At 40.3% G+C, this 10,310-nt stretch overlaps 1 protein-coding gene across 1 annotated transcript in view; it reads right to left on the reverse strand.

Moving 5' to 3' along the window:
* The window catches only part of LOC105453261 (aryl hydrocarbon receptor protein 1), a 209,331-nt gene that overhangs the window by 22,660 nt on the left and 176,361 nt on the right, over positions 1–10,310 (reverse strand). The gene's annotated exons all lie outside the window — the stretch shown is intronic.

The following is a 10,310-nucleotide window of genomic DNA, read 5'->3' on the forward strand; positions in this document are numbered from 1 at the left end:
GAATAAAATTCTGACGTAATGACGTAATAAGTTAACGGATACTCTTCTCCGCAGTACACAGATGTGGAAAACGGTTAACGCGGCCAGCTAGCGGCGGATATAGTTGTCATTATCTTCAACGATTTCTCGTTTGGTTCTCGCAAGATTCTGCACAACTACGGCGATCTACATATAACCAAGTGTATATCTGTGACTCAAGGCGATCGGAGAAGATAAAGTATTACGATATCAGAATTCATATTAAAATAATATCACATATTAAAATAATATTTGACCAATTAATTAATTCTGTGAATTTTGTTAACTAAGATCCGCTTAGTTAGGTTCAGTAATAGTTCGGCAATTGCATGGAAATATCAAAAATTAAAATCTCAAATATCTGTAGATACGTTAAACGACTGTACTGAAATGTAGCTTATTTTGTTCTTTCCTTAGGGAAACATTCGATTATTTTCTCTTTCGCAGAGAAATGTGACTGAATATATTTTTAATTGTTTTAGAAATGTACACGAGAGCAAAATCATATTTCTATAGAGAAATATCCAACAAAATATAAAACACCAATATATATAAATGTATCACGTTTTTATCTTGAAATATAAGTACGGTAATATTACGTCGATGATATCGATATCCTAACAAATAAGGCAAAATTAATATATGCCAAAAAAAGTGCGCAAAAGAACTAAACATATTAAATTCAACGCGTGGAACAAGAGAAGAATTAAGTAGTTTCTCTCTTAGGCATTAAAAGATGTGACAAAAAGCTCGTCTCTTGTAAGGCCCGGTTTCGCGGGCACGGCGGGATTTCGGTTTCGCGAGGTGAGTGAGTGAGAGAGAGAGAGAGAGAGAGAGAGAGAAAAGGAAGAAAAAAATAGAAAGAGGACGTCACACAGAGGCCTCGGGTTATCGATCGTACGCGCCGTATCCTTGTTATTCCTTGCGCCGCGCCGTGACAAACGAGCGGCGGCCGCGTCACGAGGAGGGCCGCGCTCGCTCGCCCGTCGAACTTGAAAATCGTTCTCGCGATATTTCAGTGTCACAGCGGAGGCAGGTACCGAGGGTACCGTCGTCGGGTGCCCCACCGGCGGTACCGTCCGGGCGCACCGGTACCGGTACCGCGGCGCGGGCCACGACCGCGGCGCGGCGCGTTCCCCGGGCGAAATAAATCCGGCCCGGTGGACACCGGGCGGGACCACGGCCGACGGAAACACGATTCGGCCGCGATCAAAGGGCCCTGCTACAAATTGAAACAAATCAGCCGGGTGATAATAATTAATCCGCGATCGCGCGTTAATAATTCCCGTCCGACCCCGCGGCCGGGATCCCCCCCGGCAATTCCCCTCTCCCCTCCACCCTGCGCCGTCCAGACGATCGCGATCGTGTATAGCCAGGCGTCCCGATGTCTAATCAGAAGTATTGGAAAAAGTAATTAATATATCAATTTATTTCACAAGTAATTATAATCGTGTAATTTGTGGAACACACACTGAGAAAAATGGTTTGTTTGTACTCACAAGATGTATATGGTTGAATGAATTTTGGTAAAATCAAACAGAATTTCTGATCATAATAAGAGGATTCGATATTGTATCAATAGAACGTATGATAGACTTTACTATACGGATTAGATTAATATTTTCTAGTTGGATCTACAAAATTTCTGGTTATATTAGTACGCTCTGTCGCCATAAGATGGGCATGGGACGAATTCAATTCTCGTATTTAAGATTCACTACGGAATAGTATAAAAGATGCAGCACCATGAGATTTTTTACATTTCTTAAAGAGATCAAATTTTGATGGTACAGTTTTTTATTCTGTACCAAACTAATCCAGAATCTTATATTTCTGGAAATTAATATATTATATGCTCAAGTGTATTATGAGAAATTCAGCCACATAACAAAAGAAATTTTGGTATATTTAACATGAAAGAATTGTTCAATCAACAAAAATTTCTGTATTTCTATATTTAACTGTAATTCTATATTTAACAAGAAAAATGATTCGATCGACAAGAAATTCTGGTAGATTTAACAAGAAAAAATTAATCATATTCGTCTGGTGAATCGTACAAGAATTCTGATTCGTCGATTTTCAAACAGACATACTAATTGACTCTAACAGATTTCCTCTTAATGCAACCAGATTCTTTTTTCAGTGCAGTAATTATAATTGTGTTTCCTAACTATTTACAATTATCTCTATATTAATTCCATGTGTGTCTCCATTTTTCCGTCTTTATCTCTTCGTTAAAGTAAAGTCTTTTATCTTCAGTAATGCATTCGAATGCATAACGTCATCATGACCCGTTGTACTTTTCAACTTCATGCATTCCGAGGTGAGGGTCTCTTCGCTTAGCGCTCGCCGGCGGCTCTGGCCACATTAAATGCACACACACACACACACATACACAATGTGAATCTCAAGCACTCGCGCACTCACCCAGACAAATACACCGTATAACGTAAGTACGTGATGGAATATCACGGACTCGAAGTTGAGCTCTCAATTACACGGGAGAATTATGAAGCTGCGGCGCTTGGCCGATTCGGTCCCTCCCCCTCTCCTTTTTGTAATCCCCCTCGTTACGTTATTCTTGCCGGGCCGAGAAACGGGGTGAAAGGCGGAGAGTGCTCCGGGGCAGCCCGATTGTGTCTTCATTAGCGACTATTAATTGTCAAAATGTGCCACATAATTCAGTTCGCGCGCTGCAACGCCCGGCTCTTTCTCGTTTGGCTCGCGCGCGCGATATACTCCGCCGTATATATTTAAGCCTAACGTGCTCAATTGATTCCCGCGGGGAGGAAGAGGGAAAAAAAGGGCCCCGAGGCCCTAATCCCTCGGTGAATCATTCGCGATATCTATATGGGGAAACGTAGCGGCGGCGCCGAGACGCCGCCGTCGCCGACGTTCCGAGGGAATGCGCGCGCGGCTCGTCGGACGCGGGTAATTGCTAATGGGTAATTAATTCCGGGATAAAGACGGGGCGACTCGGCTCTTGACCCCCTTCGACGCAGGTACACTACGATTCTCACGGGAGAGACGCCACGCCGGCGGAAGGCGAGCTTGGAACAACGAAGGCTCGTGGTAGTCTAAAGGTCGGATCGTAATTTGCAGCAAATGGTATAATGTTTAGAGAGACGGGGAAAAGATTGAAAATTTATTGTTTCGCAACAGATAAATCAATAAAGATCAAATTGGTAAGATCGTAAAAAATGAATATAAAATATATGTATATTTTACTCGATATTTAAAAATCGTATCTTACATCTACGTTTCGTACATTTATATGAAATTGAATAAAATTAATAATTATTTCATTTATTATTTTATAATTATTTATATTTCTTTAAAATTCTGATTTAAAATTGATTATTAATGGAGTCGCTTAGATCGCATTGTACAGCATACAATTGGAATATTATTAACAAGAAAAAAAAAGCATTTCCACTCCCAACATTTCCTACCTAAAATCTTTGATTTTTAAACTCTCCGAATTTTTGTTAACACTCTAGCAAGTTGTAAAAATGAGGTCGATCAATTATTCATTTTAACCGTGATCCTTGTTGGTAATAATTTTTTCCCTAAACGGTTTCGTGTGGTCGATAATTTGCTTTCCCGAGGCGTCGCGTCGGTGCGCCGTGGGGCCGCTTCATTACACACCTACCGGTACGCCAAAATATTACGCACGATAATGTAAATGAACGGCGAGATTTATTTGCGTTCAGGGACAAGGCGAGATTTACGAGAAAATGGCCGTTCGGAACACGCGTCATACGACAGAAAGGGGGTATAACGTATTGCCGTCGACGCGGACGTCGCGTTCCACGTGCGATTTTTTTGTCGGCGCTCGTTGCCTTTCTGCCGTCTCTCCTTCATCCTCATATCATCACGGAAGCGTCCTTCTGATCCACCCGGGAGATACGCGCGAAAGTACGAGCATGCTCCCTTTCGGAGTCACGTAAGTCGCGATCTTTTAATACCTCAAACGCTAACAAGAACTGCGAACGCACGATTTCCCGCGGGCTGCACATACTTTTACTTAATTGCCGTCCATTTTCCGACCTGTGTATGGACCTTGTATTTTCATATAACTATCGCATTCTAAACCTTCGACAAAACGAGGGCAGAAACGCAAAACCTGTTCTCGTCAGATTCGATATTTTCATTCTTATGTTTTTCAAAATATCCAACTTTGCTATTTTTATTATTTTTATTATAAATTTAATGACTGATTTAGAAAGTAAATTTTGTTTTCTCAAAAGAAACAGCAGAATATTATTATCTGGACATGTCATCAGAAGTCCTGCTTCTATATAATCACATTTTAATCTCCCAAATCTATTTTTATAAGGAAATATTATTAACATCAATTATATAAATTGATATTTTGAAATTTAATAAATAAATAAGTTTTTTTTTCTCTTCTCATAGCTGTCATGATATCACATCTACTATAAACACAATCTTAAACTTTTTTCTATACTTCACGAAAAAATGACATCTTTGACAAACGATCTTATTTTCGCCATATTTCAATCGCACTTTATACGCGAATTGTTGTAATCTTCAGTAAAGCCGCAATATTTGTGTTTGCATCTTATCGTCACTTAATTATTTCTAAATCCATGCGATTACGTTTGTGCCGCGCGCGTAATCTGGATATCCCGCAGAAAATAATTCATCACCAGAGAGTGACGCGTGTCGTGCGTTCCGAGTTTCTCCGCGAGTCCCTAAATCACACACGACGACATTTCACGCGTCGGACGACAATTAATACGCGATCCCGACTACCAGATACGTAAACGAGGTATAAATGGCGAGATACAATTCACTGTCGTCTCTGTCGTTGAGCCGCGTTATCATCCGAGAGGGAGAATTTTTCAGTAACCACACAGTACACGGGCGGACACTCGCGCGTGAGAGATTTAGTGGCGCACCCCGTGCGCTGTTATTATTTCTTACAAATTGCATTCTTTACCGTGCCTCTAACAGACGCGCGGCACTATTAGACTCTCTGCAGATGGATTTCATCTCGTACGCCGGTTGCGTTTATGCAAATTATACGTACCGCCGCCGGGCATGAGCGGAGCCAATCCGTTATCGCTTTATTACTATTATTACTATTTATATTTAATATCCTCACGGCGTGCCGTAATTAAACTTGTCGTCTCCGCGAGATTAATCTTCAATGGGCCAAATCGCATCTTACGACGGATATGATTGACGTTTGGCCTGACAATGTCGTGAATTCCTGCATTGCGGCAATTAATATCGTCTGAGGGAGGAAAAGAAACGAAAATTATACTTTCGGAAATTATTTCGAATAAAATTATTAAAATAAAAAAAAGGAAAGGAAGAGATTATACCTAATATACGTATACACGAAAAAAACGATTTTGTTGAAAGGTCTAAAAATTGTGCTAAATACAGATCTGAAAATAATTTTTTGTTCAATCGTCAAAATAATTTGTCGAGAATGTTAAAACTGATAAGCATTGCTATAAAACGTTTTGATGATCTAGCAATCATTTTGACTTTAGCACAAAGTTATTTTGATTATTGAACAAAAATTATTTTCAGATCTGGATTCAGCAAGATTGTTCTTTCCGTATAAAAATAATATGTATTTTAAATCGCGCAAGAAAATTAAAAAAATTGCGAGTACTTTTTTCTTTGGAGTAACAATACATAATTATAAAAACACGTAGATCACGTTCGAGAAAATGGAAGAAAGGACTACAAACTGTCGGTTAATTGATTATGGAATAATGGGCGGAATTTTTATCAAAACGACATTTACGACAGTCATCGGTTGACTAACTATAGTATTTCGCTATCATGTATATATGTGCATGTAAACACATCGCCGTTGCTTGGAGGAATTTTAGCGATCACTTTGACTTTCGCACAAAATTATTTTGATTATTGAACAAAAATTATTTTCAGATCTAGATCCAGCAAAATTGTTCTTTCCGTGTACAATTTAGTGTTAAAATTTTGAAAGATCGAATCTCAATTATCTTTAATTACATCGCATCTACAGAGAGCAAAAATAAAAATCTCGGAACATGAAATAATACATCATATGGGAAAGCGGTTTACCCCGAAGGGAGTCTACCTCGACTCAAGGTCTCTTTTCCTTCCCTCGCCTCTCTTTCTCTCTCCTTCTTTTCCTTTTTCTCTCCATTCCTGCCTTCCTCCCCCTCGCTCCCTTCGCTCTCGAAGGGCGATAAGCACCCTTTGACCTTTCAGTTAAGTTATTACTTTTATCCGGCGTGGGTCACGGGGCATAAAGGCTCGTTGAGCATCGAATCGACTCTATCAGTCCAATTAAGCGGCGTGCCGGCCGCGCGAACAATCGCGAAACCGCGCGCCGCGATCCCCCTTCAAGCCCGCACAGACCGCTTATAACGGACGCCCCCTCGCACCCCCGGCGCGGCGCGGCTCGCCGCGAAAGTCTTGTGTCGCGCGAGCTTTTTTATATTTCTCGCGTGAGATATGGAACTAAAAGAGCCCGCGCGGCACATAGCCCGCTCGTGAATTACATTGTGGGTCGGCGCTGTCATTACGCGGTTTTTCCCTCGGCTGCGACGAGGCTGCTGCTGGGCCTTCTCTCTCTCGGCCGGGCTTTCTCGAGGATTATGGGGCCGTGTAATCGCGTCGTCCGAAACGCCCCGTCGCGATTACGTCGACTCGCGGATGCGGCGGCGTGCGCTCGCCGAGCGAGTCCCAGCGCGGTCATCGAGTCGGGAAATCATCGCGCGTCGCGTGCGCGTCCGCCGCGAACACGGCCGGCGCGGTCGAGCGGACGAGGGTTTTACATTATAAGGGTCGTGAGCGGGATTTACCTGAGTTGCAGAGATGAACTTGAGCTGATGGATTTGGGCTGAGACATTATAAAGCGATCGGACCTTCGAGTGCAAGAACGAGACATTAATTTACAATTCGCGTGAGAATTTTGAATTTATAATTAAAATAAATCTGCACGGAAAGAACGATTTTGCTGGATGCAAATCTGAAAATAATTCTTATTTAACCATCATCAAATTAATTTTGTTGGAAAGTCAACTAATTGCAAGAATATCAAAATGTTTCACAGCAATGCTTATCATTTTTGAATGTACAACAAAAATTTTGATGGCCCAACAAAATAATTTTCCGATCCAAATCTTTTGACATTCCAGCAAAATTGTTTCGTGTGATAAAAATTATTGACTCTATAAAATAAAATTATTTATGACATTTAGACCTCGTGCTTTCCCAGCGTGCTTTTCAATTCTGGATTCGCAAAAGAGAAGCGTCATTAGTGATTGACCGAAGAACGTTTTTCCATCACATATTTATTAATAAAAAAATACCAACCAAACAACCTCCTTCACGGAAAGAACAATTTTACCGAATCCAGATCTAAAAATAATTTTTGTTTAATAATCAAAATAATTTTGTGCGAAAGTCAAAATGATTGCTAGAATATCAAAACGTTTTATAGCAATGCTTATCAGTTTTAACATTCCAACAAATTATTTTGATTCAACAAAAAATTATTTTCAAGTCTGTATTTAGCAAAATTTTTAGACCTTTCAACAAAATCGTTCTTTCCGTGTTGGTAAACATTGCGAGTGAGAATTTCTTTCGCTTCTCCTCAGACCAGTAAATTAATTTTGCAATATTCATTGAGACGCTTCGATGTGTGTAACACACAAGCACGCGATGACGTTTAAAAAGAGATGAAGCACTTATAGAATGGACAAGGGGATAGATTTGTGTAAAGATAGTAGTAAAGAAATATACAGACGTATTTTCAGGCTATCTTGTAAGGATGATCATATGTAGCATGTAGCTATAATTCGAGGGGGTGCTTTTCATAACGTTACCCAATGCTTCCTTTATAGCACATCTGACGAGTGCGCTGTTATATAGGCTCGCGTGCATTTGCTCGCGTTTCTACGTCTCAACGAGCACCTGCACACGGGGTATAGATTATTCTCATTACGGATGCAGATAAATGATCTCCCTAACGGGATGAGCTGCGTTTTAAGGATCGTGAATAATGATTATAGAAAATACTCTCCCCCTCCCTCATCTCCCCCTGGATTTAACGAGAGAGCAGAAATTGTCAAAAGATATACAATAACGAGAATTAATATTCATATACACATGCGACGCGCTGCAAACACTTGGAAGATATGATTTGTAGACGAAGAAAACACGTTGGTAAATAAAATGTAAATTGCACGGTGAAACACGTGAACGTTGGATGTGTGGAAAGAGGGGAAGAATGGGCGGCGCTATTAATCATGCGACGAAATTTTGTAATGTCATTCCTCCGTCGCGCTAAGTAATTCCCCGCCACGAAAGATAGAAGGCGAGATTCGTCTGTGTACAATAATTAACTGTGTACGAGAATCAACTAATGCGAAACATAACGTCGCAAACCGTGATTGAGGACGCAATCGCGTCGCAATCGAAGATAAAGAGAACGAGAGGAGAAAAAAAGGGAAGAAAAATCGTGTAACGAGACGACCATTTTCCTCGAACGCAGGCACTTCGTGCGAAGTCATCGTCCTTGTTTTTCTCAATATATCGTACATATATATGTATATACCGGGGCCGGTTGCGTGCATTGTTACGTCTCAATGGATACTCGTGCACGAAAGTTGGCGTAATAATTCGAGCTTGTTAAAGAATACGCGGATGAAGGGCCTTTCAATATAATTTCCAACGCGTGTTCCGTAAGAATCCGTTTACGAACAACGTTGTTGTCAGATACTATCGCGATTATCGGAAAATCTGCGCGCCGCAAAGTAAGAAACGTGAAACATGGGTGTGCGCGTGAATAATCAATAAATCATGGAACTTGAACAACCGGTGCGATTCTACAGAGGTAAGAAAACGAATGTGTCGTAAACTTTGTTCCCGCTTTCCCACTTTCGAGTGAAGAGAAATATGTAACATTAGCTCAGAATGCAAAGTGAATAAATGTTACTTATTCATGGTTTTTAAGAGATAAAGTTTTCAATATATTACATTATTATAAGAAAATGTATAAAATATATGTATATTAAATTATTTAATTATCAAATACATGTAAAATTATGAAGTTCCACGAAGCTAAATTATATGATAAATATTACAGTTAACAAGACATTACATTTTCTCAACAATTACTTATGACACGGTTTCAATATTTTATTCAACGTCCTCAAGTTATAATTTTGCCGTTAATCATCGATATATTTTATAAAAGTATTGACTATAAGTATCAAAAGATGACGATAACCTGAAATTAAAAATGTCAAATATTCATAGGACAGATTAATTTCTATCAATATGAATTTCCTTCGGGACTATATATTATACAATAAAATGCATAATTCGCCGGATCTTATAAAACTCTATAAAACTGTGGCCACTTCTTTTCCCACAATCATATTCGCGCGGAGATTTCTGCGCAAGAAGTCGATTCGACTTCCGTCATTCCCAGCGCAACCGGGGTGGGATGATTTCCGTCGGTGATTTCGAACGCATGTACACACGCGCATATCGCGAGGGGGTATTTAGGAGGAAATCTAGAACGCACATATAACAAACCGCTTCTTGGTTCTTTTTTTTATGTTGTCTCGGATATGCGGTCATCGAGTCAGAAAATCATCGTCCGCTATTTTCTGCAATTCATACTCAACGCGCTCGCGTGCGCCCCGTATAGAGAGTCATCGGCTCGGGAAATCATCATCCGTCATTTTTTACAATGTATGCACATTGCGCTCGCGTGCGTGCCCGGGTTCCCTCTCGGTGTGTACCGAAGGGGCTCGAAGTGACGGTATTATGCCGGGTAGTCGAGCACCTATCCTCCCCCCCCCCCCGTATATATAGATGAATGAATGATTCTTTAATGCGCTCTCTCGCGTGGACGGCCGACGATAACGCGATCGGATCGTCGGCCGGTGTTTTTCCAAAATACGAAGAACGTCAATGTACTCTTATGCCACGCCGCAAACATCATCACGCTCTTCCGTAGATCTCGGAAGCTGAATTATAACGTACAATTCTTATGTACTTATAATGTTGCATATAAATTAAATTAATTTTAACTCCCTAAATCTGAATTAGTGGAAAAAAAGTCACTGACTGAATCAGTAACGCATCGTTAATGAATAAGTAAAACGGAACCGAATCTGCAATTAGCGCACGGAAAGAACAATTTTGCTGAATCCAGATCTGAAAATAATTTTTGTTCAATAATCAAAATAATTTTGTGTGAAAGTCAAAATGATTGCTAGAATATCAAAACGTTTTATAGC

This window comes from Wasmannia auropunctata, unplaced genomic scaffold, assembly GCF_000956235.1.
Source record: "Wasmannia auropunctata unplaced genomic scaffold, wasmannia.A_1.0 LD336000.1, whole genome shotgun sequence".
Taxonomy (NCBI): domain Eukaryota; kingdom Metazoa; phylum Arthropoda; class Insecta; order Hymenoptera; family Formicidae; genus Wasmannia; species Wasmannia auropunctata.